Source organism: Parasteatoda tepidariorum, chromosome 11, assembly GCF_982258835.1.
Source record: "Parasteatoda tepidariorum strain Cologne lab strain chromosome 11, Ptep-v5.0, whole genome shotgun sequence".
NCBI classification, from domain to species: Eukaryota; Metazoa; Arthropoda; class Arachnida; order Araneae; family Theridiidae; genus Parasteatoda; species Parasteatoda tepidariorum.
The window spans coordinates 88301866-88323279 of NC_141765.1; the positions used below are offsets into that span (position 1 = coordinate 88301866).

The 21414-nt window shown below is 27.2% G+C and overlaps 1 protein-coding gene across 1 annotated transcript in view; it reads right to left on the reverse strand.

The window, feature by feature from the left end:
* Positions 1–21414, reverse strand: part of LOC107451624 (uncharacterized) — a 52900-nt gene that overhangs the window by 2173 nt on the left and 29313 nt on the right. The gene's annotated exons all lie outside the window — the stretch shown is intronic.

Genomic DNA, 21414 nt, shown 5'->3' on the forward strand with positions numbered 1-21414 from the left:
TAATTGATATCATAATTTTTACTTCAAGTCATGTCACTTATGCAAATAAAATGCTTTTTTTCACTTAAAACTATACTTATTTATGAAAAAAATTGAGTAATGACAGACAAGATTCTTTAGTAGAAATTTTAATAAAAGTAAGCAACACCTTCAGGCCTAAAAATGCGTTTTATAAATTTAAGGCTTTTTTTTTAATGAAAAAGAGTTACAACTGCGGACAAATTATATAAGTTTATACAGGGACCATATAATCAAAAAAACAATTTCCCAATATCAGTCTTCGAAAGTTTTAAATAAATAAATGCATTTTAAAAACTTACTTAGTTATTAAATTCAAAATCTAATTAAAGAAGTGATGCATTCTTTTAATTAGCACGATTATACACGTTTTTGTTTCGCCTCGTACTATAGAGTAAAAATTACTTTTTGTTCCAACTAAGTCTTTACTTCATTTCGCATGAAAGTAGAGCAAAACTTTGAATACGAGTTTTTGTTAAATTATTTCAAATGCATAGGATAATTGAGCAGTGGGATACATTTAAAACAGCGAAATATAGCTTATATTACTCTATACTGTATATAAATAACCGCATGAATAATACGAGTAGCTATTACCAGTGCGTACTTACCTTTCAATTATGGGTAAAAGTTACTATCATATACAAAACTTTGAGGGAAAAAAAAGACAGTACATTTATAAGAAATGAGCAAAGAGGACAAAACTAATTCAACTGAGTGTACATCGCAATAAGGAATGTCGCTTAGGAGAAAAAAAACAAAGGGAAAATTTTTTTCTAGGAAAAAAAAGGAGTGCTTAACTTCCTACACTAAGACAAGAAAGTGAGTAATAAAAACTTCGATGAATAGGCACGTCTTTAAAGTTGAAGAGGAGTGGGACGATACTCAAAACTAATTCTTTGGCTGCCTAAGGAAATTAACTGCCGCAACAGAAGGTATTTCTCGATAAATGAGGGTAATTAATGGAAAGAAAAGTAAACAATATTTTTGGATGGAAAATACTGAAAATTGATAGTTTCGCAAGTTTGAAATAGCTCAAGTAATACTTGTGCCCCGATTCGACCTGCCACCCTTAGTGAGGGCCAGCTCGGCCACTCTCAACTGGTTGCCTTTTTAAGTTCCTGTAACCATTTCTTGAATACATGTTTCATCATGCATAAACATCAACAGTGTGTAACAAATTCCTCCTTATGAGAGGTTTCCTACCTTTATTATAACAATAGTAATGATTAACTACTGTAATAGTTTAACATACTTATTCAGAATTGTCCAACAATTATAATTTAAAGCAATTTTATAAATCTAAATTGTAGAGTATTTTATTTGGATTCATACGTTATTTTCTGGTAACGTTTTTAGAAATATCTCACAAATTCTGCCACTCGATATGCCCAGAGTATATCAGTTCAATATGGTTATTTCTAATTTTTACCCTGACATGCCATACCGATCACGTCAAACAGAGATCTCACAAATTTTAACAAAAATCGCTGAGAATTGGGACCAAAGGGGAAGAAATAAGACATTATTGTATTTAAGAATTTTTTAAACTAACTTTTTTTAGTCCTCTAGTCATGCTTATTTTTATTGACGAAATGTATACTCCAATTGCTGGGCATTAGAAAAAAATTTATTTAAAAGTTATATTATTGATATTATTTTAAAATAACATGTAATGATAGATAGAGCATTGTAAGAGCGATAGTACCAAATAGTTCTTCTATATTAATAGTATGATTTGCATGTACACCATCAATGTTTATTCGTGCTTTCTTGTTAATAATACTTAATAATTAAAAAGTAATGATACTAAACATTTTTGATGTGCACTTATAATAAAAGTATTGATATATTGCTTATTATATAACTTTTCTCGACATATATGGGTAAATTCAATTGTTTCATCAATTGAAAAAAATATATATCGGGCATGTGTACCCAAAATATTATTTGAAAAAATACTTTATTTTATACGATATCGAGCTTTCATATACAATTTATAGGTTGTAAAAAACCCTCTTATAATGCGAAAAGTTTACACCTATCACACCCTATCGTCTGTAAATTGTTTACAAGTTGTCGAGAGTTGTTTTCCATTCTGATATGCATTTACTAAAACAAAGTTAAACCATTATAATATGTGAGGTACAACCCCGATTGTGGCAAAATTAGCTCTATTTTCTAGTGGACAATCTATCAATAGGATTCATACTAGCCACGAAAATTTAGTGGTACAAAAACTTAACATGCTAGACAAACTTGAGAAAAAAAAATCGAACTATGCAATAACATAATTTATGTCATAGTATACATTTGAAATCATTAAATGCTATTGTTAGAACACTCTAAAACTAATTAGGTTCATTTCCTCATAATTAGTATTTATTAAAATTAAGTGAAAAAAAAACTAAAATAATATTACTAAAAAGATTCAAAGTACAGACTAAGAGGCTGAGACCAAAGAAAAACAGAAAAAGTAAGAACTTACAAAATATTATATTAAAAATTAATTATATGAAAATTATAAAATTCAATATAAAGTCAATTCTTAAATAACAAAAAATATAGTTTTATTGATAAACTATTATACTGTCAGTACATGAACGGAAAGCACAGCTGGTAAGTTTAAAATTTCAACATTTAAATATTTTTGGAACAGACATTTTGAGCGATTCCATTTGAAATATTTTTAAAAATAAAATAAACAAATTGCAATCATCGTGGCTTATATGCATTCATTACATGAATTTCAATCTACGTATTATTTAACATACCAAAAAGTGCCTTTAATGCAAAATTCTTCATATTCTATCGAAATTGGTCAACATTTCTTCCTGAAAAAAATCTTTATCAAACATAAAAGCAGTTCAAGCATTACGTAAGTTTATTTTTGGCAATTTTGTACTCCCTTTGTCAGCAACAACTCCCCCGGTAGATGCTTACTTAAAATTTGAATGACCCCTGAGTCCAAATGTATGCAAAATAGAATAAAACATTTTATTCAAAATTAAAGGATTGCAAAAAAGTTTTAGAAGTGCTTGGTTGAAATTGCTCACTCAAAAATTGTGTTGAATTTCGTCCTGCGCAATAACACTTTGGAAAAAAGTAAAATTTGTCAGAATTGTGGCTATAAAAAATGTGTAAAATTTGAACTTTTTAGCATAAATCTTCAAGAAAATATAAGCATATACATCTGTTCAAAAAACCGATCGAAAATGCCTCCAAATTCTTTCTTCAAATAGATAATCTTAAAATAAGTTTATTTAAATATTATTTCATATTTGGAAAAGGGTATTATCGTTGGGTATTATTAGGGTATTTGACTTTATTATGGCATCACTGTGACAATTCATATTATCTTTGAGGCAATTACTTCAGAAAAAATTAAAATTTCAGCAAGAAAAAAAATCCACTTAGGTTTATAAATGATAATGCTTCTTTTAGCGCGTCAATTTTCAACTTAGTAATTTCAGTTAAGTCGATTGCAAAGTGGTTACATAGTATTTTTCACTACAAGTTTAATAGTTAATAATTATCGAATGTTAAGTTTTTTCTTTAATTCCCTCATATCCCTTAAATTTTTTACATGCCTTCAATATTTCAAATTTCTAAGTCTTATTTTTTTCCCCCCAACAAAACAACAAATAGTGATGAAAGGTAAAAAAAAGGGAGAAAAAATTTCCAACAAAGGAACTTAACATTGCAATAACTTCTAAACAATTTGGAATTACGAAAAAAAAAAACCATGTTAAGCTTTTAAATAAAAAACACTCTTTCTGCTTGTCAAATTTCAATCTTGTAGTTGCATTTCAGTGGTCTGTAGAACGGCTCATATGGAATATTTTCCCGCAAGTATGACAATTTTTTATTAATTTTCGAACTAATAATTGAATATTAATCTCTTCTTATACTCCCTGTGCATTTTTATACTCAACATCGTACTTCAAAGCATTAAGTTTATGTGCAGACGAAATGCTCGTAGTTTAACTCCCAAAAGCAGCGGTGGTAGCGCTTGCGATATTATAATATAGAGATTTTTTTTAACATTTATTTTGACATTAATTGTGTTCATTTAATTTTAAAATATTACAATACACTGCTTGGCAATTGCTAAGGAACAGTTACATTTTTTGGAATAATTAATAATAGACCTTGATTGAAAAAATGAAATTAAGTAGATATTTAGTTGCGACAATGTGTATTTATTATAATGCAAAATGGTACAATTATTGTCGCATCAAAAAATAAGAAAATTTAATGTAAAAAATATCCTCCTTGGACGATTTTCAAAGAGTGAAATATATCTTCTTCTACATTGAACCATTATAATAATTTTGGAAGGACATAAATTACAACTGCTATTTAAAAATCAAGATTTCGAATTATAAAACCTTTAAATATTTTAATTTCACAACTGTTCTTTTCTTCAAAAAGAAAGCCTAAAATGTTGTAGAAATGGGCAAATATATTAATTATTTTACAAACGCAAATAATATAAAATAGAAAATAAAAACCATATATGCATAACAGTGCTTGCTGAAATTGTTGATAAGGATGCATTGATATATAAATGAAGAGAAAACTAAAAAAATGTGATCACAATGAAATAACATTGACACAGGAATCGAAAATAAACACTCAAGAAATATTTAAAAACGAAAGAACCTTTCAACAGTGAAATAACTTCAACTTAATGAAAATCGAAAATGAATAAAAATCGAATCTTTGATTTAATAAAAACCGAATCAATATCTTCAAGAAAACAAAATAAGGACTCACCCCTTTTATATGTCGTAACTTCTTTCTTGCGCCATCGAACATTAAATAATAATTCAGAATAAAACGGAATTAGTTAAGTTGAATATTCATTTTTATCTATCAAAATCACCACCACGAAAGATTATCACCCTATTTAAAGCATCACTCTTTTCACCAAATAAATAAACTTTATGCAAAAAAGCTATAACTAAACTACTACTAAAAACATTTAAAAGGAAAACATAGAGCGCCTAACATATAAAACTTACTCAATAAAAATTGAAGAATTTTTCATAGTAAAATTTCTTTTTCAAATCTGCGTATTGCGAACGTAAGCAATATTAGTACAAATGTATGCACAGTTGAATAAAGCATTTTATTTAAAAGGTTATGAAACGATTACAGAAATGCTTAGTTTATGGAATTGTTCACATAAAAATTGTGTTATTTTTCTTCCCCAGCCGTTTTAAACTTTATTATGACGTTACTGCAACAATCTGTGTTATCTGGGCCATTAACATATGAAAGGAAAATTTACAAATTAAGTGGTAAAAATAAGGTATATTTTGGTTTTATTAAACAGAAATATGTTGTTTTACCAGAAATATCATAACCATAGAGAACAGAAATTTGACCAGAATTTTCTTCTCCGTGCTGGATGGTACAGGTGTAAGTACGGGTAACATAATTCTGTATTTAACTTCTCATCTCAGAAAACCATAACCTAAATTTATTCTTTACAGATAATGAGCAGTATATAAGTTCTCATTCTACCATTCGATTGGAGAAGGAAAAGGTTTCGTCAGAATCAAAGAAAATTTCTGAAATGTTTCCTGAAAGCCTCTATTTAGCTTATTAAGTCTGTGAATTTAAATTGCATCGAATAAAAGGCGATTATCCAAGTAAAAATGAAAACTCATAACATTTTCATGCCTTGACTTTTTCAGTTGATAATGAATCTGGATTGAAGTATCTGATTTACAAACATTCCTTTTATACATGTTAGATATGGAACAGATATTCTACTTCATACAAAGAGAGTAATCAAACATGATAACGATATAAATGAAATTATGAAAGGGAAGAAAAAATTAAAAATCAAGTGAACGATAAAATTAAAATAAAATGCTATTTTGAATTCAAAGGAAAATGTAACATTCTCAACTAATGATGAATTTAGATTGAAAGAAGTAATTAACAAATATACGCTTTATATATTCCGCTTCATACAAAAAAAAGTAATCAAACATTAAACCAATAGGTATGAATGTAAAAAGTTAGTGATGAAGCTAAAAGATAACAAATTATGAAAAAATAAAAATTTTAATTTAAAATTTCAAATAATATTAAAATTTATTTAATATTAAGTTAAGTATTAATTTATAATAATATTTAATTAAAATAATATAGAATGTATTTAGAATGAGGGGTGTGATTAACAAATACATTTACTTATGTTCAAAGTGGATATTCCGCCTCATACAAAGAAAGACCAAAATGTATGAGAAAACAGTTCTTCAGAACAGTTCTTTCGAAGTACTTTAAAGATAATAATCGTTTTTCTTTGATTAGAAAGTTGATATAGAATTTTTTTCAGTTTGAACGATCCATTTTGGAGATAGACAGAACCAAATTAACAAATATAAATTGAAATAATTTGTTAGAGGGCAGCAAAAACGAATCAAATAATAATAAATGAACGCTTTTAAACGACTTCCAACTGTTTTCTGTCATTGAGGATTAATATGACTTGCAAATATTATCTTACTATTTGGCTTGCATTTTGTTGACAATTCACTCCGCTATTTACCGGCAAATTCATTCGAAAAAAAGAAAAAAAAACATCTATTACTTTTGCCATCTTGTTTCTAGACATGACAGAATAACGGATTACTCAGCAGCACGCAATTCGTATTTTCTTTTTCTATGGCCAACACACAGAAGACGTTGGTAACGCCCCTAAAGAAGCTGAAATACTTTAAGAATAGAAAATTGGTTTTGAATGCTCTTGCGATGAAAGAAAAAGATAAGAAAGAAATGTTTCTCGCCTTTTTTCGTGTAAATTAATTTTTATCTAAGTCGGATCATAAATCGGTTCTTTTTTTTCCGAGTAGAACTCCAACGTTTTTGATGTGTTCCACTATCTAGGTTTAAAGATCTGAGTATTTTAAAATATATTACGGCACTTCTTTTGATAGATTAATTAAACGATGTTACTCAGTGAAAAGCCGAAAAATTGAATTTAAAAATAGTAGCAACACGTTTTTCTCTGACTGTTCTTGTGGGGAAAAGAATTTTACTCTCGAAAAAATACATAGGATCTAATAATAATTGAGTCAACTTATCAAAGTTGTTACGTGATTTAAATACAGAATTCATATTATTTCTACAAAAATAGATAGGTATTTAATTATTTGCATTTTATAGTTATTCGTTTCATTTTTAAACTACATATTTACTTTATATTTGATTTCAGGTTTATTTATATTAGCTTCACTATCACTGTACTTAGAGGCGATAAGAATTCAAGCAAATCACGAAATATAATATGCATGGCCTTCTTATAATAATTGAATAACTCGTCCAACTAATTTTAATACTAAATTCAATCTTCAGTTTACTGTGGAAAAATACTTCACTTAAGATGTAATGATTTGCGTTTTTTTGTTCTTTCATTCATATTTAATCAAAATATTTCTTTTGTAGTCTTTTATTTTTTGAATCTAAGACTTTTAAATGCTTCTAAATTTTTAAGATTTTAATACCCTACTTATGATAAAAGTAGTTGCCACTATTTTTGATGCTCAGACCACTAAAGTTTATAAAAACAATAAGCTATGATACAGTTTGTAAAATTATTTTTTCAATATAATTTATAGCAAGAAGAAATAGTTTAGGCTGTATACACTAAATTTTAAAATGAAATGAGTAAATCACATATTAACATAGAGAATATTAAAACGAATTTGAATTAAGCTTAACAAAAGTAGATAGGAATGAAATAATATAAAATTATTCAATACAATTGACTAATATTTAAAAATTAAAATATACTTAACCTCATCACACACACATTTATTTCTTTAAAAAAATCCAATTATAAGAACATGCATTTCTTAACGGTAAACTTTTGTTTCAATAGATGTATCGCAGCCCTCACGCCATCTCGAACTTGATTGTAATCAATCTACTGTTGTCATCTGATGATATCCAAACTACGCTAAAATCAGAAGTGAAAATAATTGACGAATGGTGTGTATGCACGTGAACTTGGTGTAAGCAGTCTTCATTATTAGTGTTTAGATTTATCTACATTCTTTAAAGTGTATATTAAAGCTCGATTTCATATGAACATGAAATAAAGTGTTTCTCCATGTAATTTTTTATGTTCTTTATTAGGTTGTCCAAATTTAGGAGCAGGAAGAAAAATTTATGTATGTTTGCTAGGATTTTTTGAAGGAAATAAATGTACCATATATTTTTTATACACTGTAAAAAATTTGATGAACAGTTTCCACCAATTTTGGTGTTGAAATAAACTAAACTTTTTACAGTATCACATTCTTTTAAATTTACTTTTACACTGTTATAGCAACTTTTATCTAGTTTTTAATTTTTTTTTTACTGACAACACATTTTTTCGTACGGATTAGAATAAATTTATGGCCTCATAGCAAAAACATTTTGCTTAAAAACAAACATATTTTTAGCAATTTATTTACTCTAATTCTTCTAAACTATTGTTAGTTTTGAATTTTTATTAAAAAATTAATTAATTAATTGTTATTTTCCAATTTTTTGCTCGATAACTACGGTTCTGTACTTAAAAATGTATTTAGATTTGCTCAACACCAAAAATGGTGGCAACTAAATACACAAAAATTTTTTACGGTGTAATGTATCTTAGACCAAATGAAAATTTTTAAAATGTTTGTCCATAATGTTTTTACTGTTCTACAATCGATCGAGAAAGTGAATTATCAAATTTGTCGAAAGAATAAAATGAAATCATAGATAAAATTTTTGAAATTTTGCAAAATTTATAAAAGTTTTAGCAAATACTAAATTTGCATAATGATGGTCACCGACGAAAACTGATCTCATTACTGGCTATCCGATCGATTCATAGAAAAATCATTCTATTCATATGTCGCATTATAAATAAATCTTAAATTTATTATAAATGAAAATCATCAATGCATTTTTCGATTTTCCTTTTAACATGAACTCTTAAGCAATGTTAAAAATTATTTTACTAAGTTCTAAGCTAAGCAATTAGGACAGAATAAATAATTATTTCTAATAAGTATATAAAAAACATATGTCCATGCAATGTAATTTTGTTTCTCTTTTTTGAATTTTGCACTCTTTTAGGGATGGAAAAGAGGGATGGATTGATAAAATAAATATTTTACTGGATGCAGCATTAAGGAGAATTACGTTATAAAGGATTCTTACGAAATATAAGGAATGTTTTCTTTGTTTAAAGAATAAATTTTTCTTGTGTAATAAGATTCTAAAAGTAATAAAAGATATTTTCAGTGATATCGGTCAACGATATTAATCAATTTTTAGTGGAATAGATCTGCATTTTAAAAACAACTTTTTCTCGCTATTATACATATATTAAGAATATAAAAGCAATAAAAAACATTACTGTGGTTAAAACTTTACTCCTTTTGAAAGGCATTAATGGATTTCATTACTGACTCTTGAAGATAGCCCGCCTTTATTCAGTTACTTCTAATATTTTGGATATATTTAAATAAATAATTAAAAATAGCTGACATTATTGCAATTTACCCCAAATATTGCATAGAGAAAATCACGTGCTACCCGATGAATTCTGTTAAAATTACCGTACTTGTATGGTAATGAAACCAAAATATACTGTATTTAAACCATTCATTAATTGTTAGCTTGGTAATGGTTTATCAAGAATTCTGGTTTTCAAAATTACAGTTCTTATTACTATCTATTTAGTAAGAAATACAAATTTGATTTAACCATATAAATAGTTTCTAGGCAATATTCTAAGGTATCATGATAAAATTATCAAATTTTTCCACATTTACTACCAAAGAACAGGGTAATAAAACCATATTTTATTGTTAATATTATCAAAAGTCATTAACTGAAAGTTTCAGTAAAAATTGAAGTGCTTTTTGGTGTCTCCACAGAGCCAAAAACACGACAAATTTTACCATATTCTTGTAGTTTTGACCATTATTTTTTGTAACAGTGTAGTTAGTGGATTCAATCGGTTTCAGAAGGAACAACCCTTTAATAAAAATTGAAAAGAAGAACGGTCCATTTTGAAAATATTTTTTCTTTGAATCGCAAGCGGTTAGTATAAGAAACAAGAACTACAAAATGAACCAACTTTTGTGAGTACTTTATTTAATAGATGTAGAGTGCGTCCTGCTCGTACATAGTTTACAATTTTAATATTTTTTTGTTGAACTTAACGAATGAAGATGAGAATAACTTAATAATAGAGAATCATTCTACAGCCTGTCAGAAAAGATTGAAAATGAAGGAGTTGCTTTATCAAATGAGAAGAAATAGTGCTTGCTAATTTTCAGAACTTTTATAGATTTTCTTTTCTTTCAAAAATGTTAAGCAATAATCTGATTTTTAGTTATTTATTTAAAACTACACATTTGTCCGTTTTTGCATTTTCACAAATTTTATTATATATGAGTTTAAACAAATGAAAAGCAATTTGAATGATGCTAAAAAAAATTTTTTGGCGTAAATGACAGAAATGTATAAGACTAAAATATCTTTCATAAATTGCTGATGATAAAATTGTAGTAGAATAATTTTATCAGAAAACATTTCATCTTAATTCGTGATTGGATGATGGTTTATTTGAGAAAATGAAATAAATGTTCTTCTGTTTATTAAACAGTTGAAATTGAGTCGAGAAGAAAAGGGCTTAATGTCTGTGTTTGATGAAAAAAATTTTAAAAGAATAGATTTTGAAAAAATATATGTGTGCTATAAAATGACGTAAACACGAAAAATTATTTTTATATACTACATAGTTTTTTTAAATTTTTTGAGGAAATGGACCTAAAATTAGTAAATTATAAAACGGAAACTGTGCACTCAATTCTAAGAAATAAAATACTATTTCCTTTTCGATGCTGATTATTGTGATCCTTATGTATGTTCTATATTAAAGTTTATAAAAATTTTAAAAAGTTTCTATGTTATGCCATAAAACGTTAGAAAACAGCATATTTACGATATTTTTTTTCAAGGCTTTTCTATATACTTAGATGTAAAATGACCAAATATTTTAACAGAAGTTTAGGATTTGTTCAAAACACAGTAACTAATTTCATAATTAAATTCTCATCAGTTTAGGAGTAAGGATGTCTATCACGAGTATTGAAAATTTACAATTTTACATTTCAAGATTTACTCAAACATTGTATCCAGATGCATTTTAGATTAGTATAAGTATTTTTATGACACTTAAAGTCAAATAAAGAAAATAAATAGTAGAAATCAAATTTTAAAAAAAGTAGTATATTTAAAATTCGATTTCTTAGAAACTATCTAAATCGATAAAAAAGTTGTATATTTAAAATTAAATTTTTTTTTGGCGCACTGTACAATTGATCCTCTTGAACAAAACTCCTTTTAAAACATGTTAAAAACACTTACAGCTTGATTTTAATTTGTACCTATTACCAAAATTACTAAACGAATCATTGGCTTCAATAATGGTATGGCAATTTTTTATTTTTGTCTTAAATAAATTAGTACCCTTTCGCCATCAATTTGGCTACTTAGTACAAAATTTATTCTTTCATTTTAGTTATTGTACCTATCACCAAGATTAATAAGACATGATTGGCGTCAAATAGAGAATGGCGAGTTTTTGCTACGCTTCTAATCGAATTAGTTTCATTTCTCCTTCAATTATGCTTTTCAGCATATAGTTTTTTTAATTCAGTTAGTACCTATAACCAAAATTAATTAAGCATCATGGGCATTAGTAATAGTACGACAATTTTCTACTTTTCTCAGAACTAAATTAGTATTATTTGCTCATCAATTTTTCTCTTTAGTACTTAGCTTATTTCATATTTCATCTCATTTCAACATCTCTTCTTTTTATTTTATTATTGAGTTCATCTGACGAATAAAAAATATTTAATTATTAAAGAACGTGCAATAAACTCTTTTTCCTCTAATTAATGAGAGCTATAAGCAAGCAAACATCACTGACAAATGCTACGTGTAAATTTTACTGTTATGAAAGAACGTATGAAAAAAAATTAGTCTGTAAACGGCATTCTACTCATATATACAGTAGTTTCTTTGCAAAGTCCTATAAATATTACTAATATGAATGCTTTTATTTTAGGTATTAAGTAAAATTTTTAATTGCTTAAGCAATATGTTTCAAAGCTTATTTTAATTTATAAACAAATATGTTTTTTACTTTATAATTTAAATCCCTTCTTTTTATTATTTGACTTATTCTGGATAGAAAAATTTTGACGTTTTTCTAAATATAGTCAGCAGCAATAATTCGTAAAATCCAATATTTTTAACTAATTTGATAATTTTACCAAGCTGACCCTATCTTCTTTTTTGCAATTTTGTTAACTTTCAGTTTAGTCAATCTATTCTCAATCTTTTTTATCTTGCTTTTTGTTGATAATTTTGTTTCCTTCTTTATTTTTAAACTAATTTACAAATGTGATGCTACTTCATATTTTTTTGAGGTATCGAGGGATTATAAGATTAATCTTACGATAATTGTTGTTTATTTTGAAATACCTCATTTTCATAACACCTGAAGAGAACCCTTATGTTTTGTTTTCCAATTAGTTTTTAATATTTTTATTTTATTATCGTAAATATACATAAAAGGGACACCGGTGTCCCATTTGCGACAAAGGACTTGCGCAGCTCAGGAGAATAAAACGTCTTTCTTAAAGTTTTCTTATTTTTTAAAAGCTAAAAAAAATCTAAATATAGTTAGAATTTCATCTGTTGATTGTTTCTACTGTGTGATAATTTTAGATTCACGACGAGGAAAAAAAATAAATTTTTAAAAATAGTTTTGTGTTCTTTACTTATAACATTCTTATTAAGTGAGAACCGTATTTGAGTTCGTTAGCTACCATTGATACACTTGTCAAACAACTGGTGGCAATAATTCATGTCAAAAGGCATGTAAATTTGTCACGAAGTTCACACCTAATCGAGGGGAAAAAAGTGTCATTTATATTCAAGAGCCTTGTTTGAAAAATGGGGAGGTCACTTCTTAAGCATTTCTCGGATGCTACATTTTCATTTGAATGCAGATTTTTTTTTTAATTCAGTAAGTTTTTCGAAAATAAATTCATTTATGCTCATTCATTAAATTCAACGATTCTTCAAACAACTGCATCAAAAAACACGAATTTGTTTGTCATTAAACATGTTTTTTCTAGATATTAACAAAATTACTTCATTTATTCGGAAGTTTCAATTGAAGTAATATTCTTCATATATATATATATATATATATATATATATATATATATATATATATATATATATATATATATATATATATATATATATATATATATATATATATATATATATATATATATATATATATATATATATATATATATATATATATATATATATATATATATAAAAGTAAAATAACATAATAAAGGCAAAAAGGATTAAAAGAAAAAGAGATATTAAAGAAGAAAGTGAAAAAAATAATAATAAGTTTTATTTACTATGCATAAACTGCAAGTATATAGAACTCATAAAATAATAGTACGAAAATAAAAGAAATATATAAATAAAAGAAATATATAAATAAAAGAAATAAAATAAATGGTGTGTGTGTATAATAATCTCTATATAAAAGGGCTGCTTTCTTGCCCAAAAGATTTGGAAACTATAAAGGTGTGTAAAAAAAGGGATTATAATGAAATAATTAGATTAGAGAATTGTTAAACTTGCGGGAAGAAATATGATACCCGCTAAAACGTAACTACGGAGTGAAAGAACCATTTTCATTAGATGAACTGAACGCATGTTTTGTTTCTCAATTTCAATTTGATTTGTTTATTGCAAATTGATTGTCGTGATTTTTTTCGGCTTTTTTGCTTTAAATATTAACCATGGTAGTAGAATATTTATTTTCATTTTCAAATTAAACTTTCAATATTAGTTAATTGTTTAAAAATATTTAATGGCCTTCGAATAATTATTTAATTAACTTAAATTCGGGTTCTCGAATGGAATTGCATGATAAATGTTTGTAATAGCTAATGAGGTGTTTTTTTCTGGTCCTTTTAGAGTAATTTTTTTTTTCAGATTTTTTATTCTGGCTTTTACTTTCAGTTCTTTTTTTCTACTGATTTTTTCCAAGATTCTCATGGGCTGTACAGCTAGGAAACGGTAGGTCACTCCACAAATACTACATGAAATATTAAATGACAAAAACAAATAATTAAACATTAATGGTTAAAGTCAAACAATCAGACATCAATAGACAAAATCAAGTAATTAAATTTTTTTAATGATCTATCTGCTTCAAAAATTAACACACATGGTAACTTTACATTCTAAGAGGTATACTTACACTAAATTGTTTTTTTCTTTTTTGATATCTAATAAATCTTACATCTTAAAAATTTATAAATTGATAATTTATGAATCATTTAAAGTTGAATATTATTCATTTAATTATTATTATTCATTATATCATATTATTCTTTTAAAATTTAATTTCATATTTGTGAGAATGATATTTCATTTTAAAAATATTCAAGATGATTTCTTTGAGACACTTTTTATGCGATTTTGAATATTAAAAATGACGAAAAATGCCTTAATTCAATGAAAAAAATTAAAACTCATAAGAATTTGTACAATTTATTTTCGCTTTTTCAATTCGTGTAATTAAAAGGTTCACGTTGAATTGCAATTATGTAAAATTAATTAAAAACCTCTAATGAATGAATGAACTTGAAAAGCAAACATTTTATTATTTTTTTTAGAGAAAATGTGAACTTTTTTGATGTCTGCAACTTTGAACCCTTGTTGGAAGAAACTCTCGGTGTAAATGGGGAAGGACAAATTTTGTATTGAATCATTTTATTTAATTTTCACAAACACAGATGCTTACTCTATTCAGAAATATATTAAGGTCACCCCCCTGCGATCGCAATTTCAGATACAAGTTCCCTATTCATTTTTTCTAATAAAGTTATAACAATGAATTCGGTGATCAACATTTTTTGAAATTTAGTTTAGTCATTTGTCAAATTTTAGATTTTCGATAAATGTCTTTATTTTGCTTAATTTGTGATAAAAAATATTTTTAGCATCACAGTTATTTTTCATTAGTTTGAACTGTTATAAAATTAAATTTTGAAAAATTCTAAAAATGAACTTAAACGAAGATTTAATGACTTACTTAAAACCACAAATCGCATAATTTAATTGCTTTCAAAATGTAGAGAAAATATGGAAAAAAAATTTACAGAGCATTGAAAATAGGGAAAAATAGAAATAAATAAAAATAATAAAAAATCCGGAAAAAAAAGATTTCATCTTTTCATCAGCTCACACGATTATATCCACAAAAAGTAGTGCTTTATATTATTGTATCAATATGGCCAAAGCAAAAGATATGAATACAATAGTGAGAGGAGCACTCAAAACGATTTACAAAAAATTTACAATAAATAAAATGGAACACACGCACTTGCAGCTTATGCACAGTAAATAAAACTTATTGTTTTTCGTAATTTTCTTAGTTTTTTTTTTCTTCCTGTCCTTTTTGTATTTATTTATTATGCTATGCATAAAAATATTGACATTTTTTAAAAACTTTTTTGAAAAAAAAAAGCAAAAAACTAGCACTATTATACCGATAATTTATAATGTGACCTCTTTATTTCCAATCTTTCCTGAAATACCTTAAAATCCGCGAAATAATTGAAAATTTAATTTACGATCCACAATGACGAGGAAAGAACCCTCTAAAATATTGAGAAAACCATCTGTTAATAGAACTAAATTACTAATTGAATTGGCGAAATATTAACCATCTTTGGCGTACAGTTGACGTAAAATTTGTTTCACTTGATTCCGAATTCAAATAACATGAACGATTAAGAAAATCTGATGTGAAATAAATGAAGGAGCATTTTTCATAAGTTTATGAATAGAGCTGATTGATTTAAAGCGATATTTTCCTCCTCTTTAGAAGTCCTCACAGAAGCATATAAATCGTGTACAAGAAAGCAAACTAGTAACCTCTTCCCTTGACCCTTCTTATTCCCCTACAAGTCTTTAGTTGGAGAGGACAGTGACAAATGAAGTAGCCCCCGGGGTCAGCCCCTCTCTTTTTTGTCGCATGGCGCACCGACATAGTAAGAGAATCGCGCAATCCAAAAAGCATAATCTATTTAAGATATGTTTTCTCTTCATGGGATTCTACGTTGACAGTCGACTACTAACAATTAATTAGAACCGCAGCTGCCTTTTTTTGTCGATTTTTTTTTCTTTGAACGTAATTACTTTTCCATTTTTTTTAATGCTAAGATCACGTTTTAAGGAGCATTTAACTAATACGTAAGCTTAACTGCAAAAACTGGACTGCACTGTTTCAAAAAGACTTTTCTCAGAACAAAACAGTTTAATTCACAGTTCTGTCTAGTGACAAACATAAATTATTGCGAAAACCTATAGTATAGGATTCGTGATAAAGTCAACGTAACACCAAAAGCAATTTAAAAAAAAAATAGTGCTCAGATGTTTAGAAATAAAGATAGGAATTTAAATAAGACGGCTACTTGATAATATTCTAAATAAATGCCATCCATACATTAATTACGTTTTTACTTTGAGAAAAATTTTTTAAAAAAAATGCAATTCAGTGTTTTAATGCCAAAAAAGTAACATACGAAAACATACTATTATTTTAAGAGAAATGGATTAAAATAAGTACTTTAAGCTTTAAGTATTTTCTTATGTTTTTATGATCATATTTCTGCAACAAAATGCCACATTCTCACACTTGAAATGACAAACTTGTCCAGGAAAAGATTAGTTCTTGTGAAAAATTTGTATTTTATGGCAGGGAAATCTATTCAATAAGTAGCTATTGCCATTAAAAATTACATATGTTAAAAATGTATTCAGTACACAGGGGAAATACTATGAAATTAGGATTAAATTTCTGACTGGCTAGGGAACTTAAAATCAATATTATCAATCAAATCAATATTATCAAATATAATCAATTTAAAATATCATTATGTATAACGTGAACACCAAACATGCCATAACTGGTCAAATAACCGTTTAATAACTTTGACATCGAAAAGGCGCTTATCATCTTATCGTTTTTGCACATTTGACTTCATGATTTTTCTAACAATTATATACAGTTAATATTCTATTATTATTATTATTATTTCGAATAATACTTGTATACCTATTTCTTCCACAACCGGTCATTTGACCGGGAGAACAATTTATTGCTTTATAAGGTTATCGGATCAGAAATTACGATGTGATGCGTGTTCACGTATTGCATTCGATTAGCTGCACATTTCTGCAAAGACTGTTGCGTAGTTAGTTCAATGAGAATAACTGTGAATTCAAACTTCAAGAAAGTTCCTAAAATTTTAGATTGGCATTTTTGTGTCAGAAAAAGTGGCAAAAACTAAATGCTTTGGTAAGTAGCTTATATTTTATTTTGATAGCTTTGCTTCATTTCTAACCAACTGTTAGTTTTTACCCAGAAAAATGCCGAAACAATCAAAACAACACAAGTTCTTAGAAGAAATAATATTAATTATAAGAATAATTATAATTATTCTAATTATTTTTATATATTCATATAGTTATAAGAATAATTAGAAGAATTATAGAAGTAATGATAATTAGAAGAAATATGTTTGCGGAAAATGTGTAATGGAAACACCCTGTATACGTAAAAGACGCGTTGAGCGATGAATTAAGAATTCTTATTCTTTGTGTTTGCAATACATAAAAATTGGCAATATACAATTTTCTTCCATTATGAAAAATTTTGTTTAGTTTATTTCTTTCCTAACATCCATATTTAATACATTCAATCAAGAAACATTGATTCACATTGATTAACAAGCCGGTCATTGATTAACAAGCCGGTCAAACATTGATTAACAAGCCGGTCATTTGACCGTCTATGGTAGAAATAGGTATATATTAAGAGTCGGTATGTTTAGTGTTAAGCAAGAAACGTTTCAACGGAAATCTTTTTCATCCTAAAAACTTGTTTACTCTTTATGGGCAAAAGGAATTTCAATAGTTGATAAAATAAGGTTAAATTGTAGAAAATTATGTAGTCAAAGTTAACACCCAAATCATATTACCTTGCACTTTTTCAAAAATATTTTAGCGCAGGATCAAAAATCTATTGTTATGTACGAATATAAACTGAAAGAAAAAACTGTATCTTAAGTACTATAAATAACTGCGGAAGTTTCAAACAAAGTTTATAGTTCTAAGAATTTCCCTGAGAAAGTAAATTTTTTCAAAGCGTAAGTTTTTTTTTATCGTGTCCCTAATAATAAGCCAATTGTAAGCAACATGAATGATTTCTGGAATATGGCAAATTTTATTTTTGTCAACTTTAATTTTTCAATGTTTGCCAATTTTCCAAAACTTTTTAAAGCCTCTTCACAAGTTTCCTTCATTTGTCAGTGAGGGGCGATTGCCCCAAAGAAACTTCCTTTGACTTTTATCAAACAAGTAATAAACTTTGAAAATGTTCTGCCGTCACAAAACAAAAATGATGTCCAAAAAACGGCACAATAAAGTTTTGTGGAAAATGCTAAGAAATTTTTGTTTATAAATTTTATTTTAAATCATGCGTTAATATCTAACTAAATGTCTTATAATGTTATTATTTTCATTTAAAAGAAAAAGATTTTCTTAATAATTAAAAATAATACCATTAAATATGCTGCATAATGTTGAAATTATTAAAATTAGCTTTTTCTAATCTCTTATAATAATATTTGGACTAAAAATAAAATATTTATTTTTTATTTATATATATGATTATTTATTTCCAAAATGATGTTTCGTTTTAGGTTGGTAAAAATGTCGATTGGTAATGGAACAAAACAGTAGTAGAAAACAAAAAGGAAAATTCGTCGTAAATATGAATGCCGCTTCCTGTGAGGTTTGAAAAGCAATATTTTTTTTATCATATTTAGTATTGGAAATAAAAAAAGTTGTGAATTTCGTATACAATGAGTACCATTTTGATATATTTTGCTTCGTTTACTTGGGGAAATTAAACTGTCAACTTTTTAAAGAATTTTTATTCAAAATTAATGCTGAAATGAAGAATGGTTTGAATAACGATGATGCTTTAGCGACAATCTTTTTTTGAAAAAAAAAGTTTGTTTGCTTGTTTCTCGTGAAAGTTGGTTTTATTTTTTTTAAATGGTGTTCTTAAGGGACTAGAAATTTTTTTCAGCCCATCCCCTATTCCCACAATCAAAGTACCTGCTCCACTGGCACTTTTAAAGATTATTTTTTGCAAATGCCGAAAAGGTTGTTGCTTAGAGCTAGTGAAAATCAGGTTTTACAATTTGTGAAAATTTTAATGGACATTCATATAGGAAAGTTTTTGCGGAAGAAAATTCTAATGAAAATGCAGATGCTAATGAAGATGATGATTGGGATAATTTAGAATCAATCTTGATGAGGGGGAGAAAATACAATCAAGAATGATGAAATATTGTAATTAGAAGCAAAGAAATGTTTTTGTCAAAATGTGAAAAGTTAATTAAACGATAGAAATAGAAAAAAAAAGTACTCGGAAATATTCTTTCCTACCTTTTCTCATTTTTATTATTTTAATATTTGCTTTAAAAATAACTTAATTTTGAATAAAACAATTACAGATATTAATCAGAATTTCTTTTTTCAAATATTGTATTTAAAGGCACCTTTCTGGCTTTGAATGTTAAAATTTTTACAATTTAATGTTTATGAACCATTTTACTGAATGACCTCCAGGTGTTATATGGTAATACTGGGTTTTGTACTTTCAGCGTCCGTACTGTAAAAAAAAATTCCGTCTAAAGGGTAATTTTGAGAATTAAATTGACCATTATGATTTGTTCTATTTAAAAGAATACATTAGTTAATAATTCAAACATTACTGGCAATTAGGACAACAATATCTAAAATGCCACACAATTTGTTCTTTTCTAGAAATTGTCTTTTCAGGTCAAGTTTTTTGATCATTGTTGACCTCAAAATAGGTGGGGAAAAACTGAGGATAGTTAAATTGGGGCATAACTTATTAGTGAAAAAAGATTCGTCAAAACATAAGATAGTTACTCAAACAGCACAGTTACCAAACTGTTGTTACTTTTTTCAAAATTAGTTTTGGCAAAAAATGAAATTTGTTTAAAAAGGTGTCAATTTAGGTCAGTTTTCACAATACATCAAGTAAGCATTTTTGAAACAAAGCACTGAGAAAAAATGTATGGTAAAAAAATCCAAAATATGGTAAATTTACCGTGCTTCTGACTCTATGGGAACACCAAAAGCACGGTAATTTTTACCGAAGTGCTTTGGAAGTGGCTTTTTGGAAAAATTAATAATAGAGTATGATTTTTATTACCATGCTGTTTGGTAAAGTTTAGTAATTTTAACCGAAAGTCGTTAATTTAAACAGTACCAACGTAGTTTAAGTTGACGTAAAAATGTTAACAGTTTGATTTTCCCAATTTAAAAATGAAGACTACAAACAAACAAACAATAGATGAAACAACTAATAAACACTTTTTTACTATGTTTCTCGCCAGTTGATTATTTTTTTTTCCTATATAAGCTATAAGTTAACTTCTACTAAACTTTTCAACTATAAAAAATGCGCGTTTGTAAATGTACAAATACTTGTTCATGGCTATACTAAATCAGTAACTTAAATGTAACGCTTCACGGCTCTCCGAACATCCCAAAAATGGAAGCGTAACGGTAGCTTGTACGAATACCACCACAATTAATCCACCCTGGATGTATCTAAGTATTTATATTTATTTATCTACTGTTACGCATTATATACGCAAGCTTGCATACCCACAACAAAGCTCGGCTTATATGTCTTTGTCAAGTTGAAATACAGATATCACAAGGTGGAAAAGAAATCATAAACATCTAACTTGAGACACGGTGGGTTTCGAACCCGCTACCTCGACGTTACAAGTAGGTAGACAATTTATTTACGTCGCACTGGTCTGAGAAATAACCCTAATGATGATCCGATGACATGCCATGGCAACTTTGATCTTCTGCAGAGGGAATGACTCTTACGCTTTGGGAGCAAGGCGATATGCACGCGAAGTCGAGCGCTTTACAGTAGAACAGTTTAACGAGGTCCTATATAAGGTTAGTGATGACGTAGATTATGACATTGACAGTCATCGTCTTCCTGTCAGCTTTCTAAACATAGTCTGGAACTGAATCCTTAATATGGTATTTCCCTCAGAACGTAAAGTGATGTATGTTTCTCGTCAAATTTTTTGTAACTAAATAGTTTATTTAAATACATTGGGGGGGGGGGGGAGCTTGTTT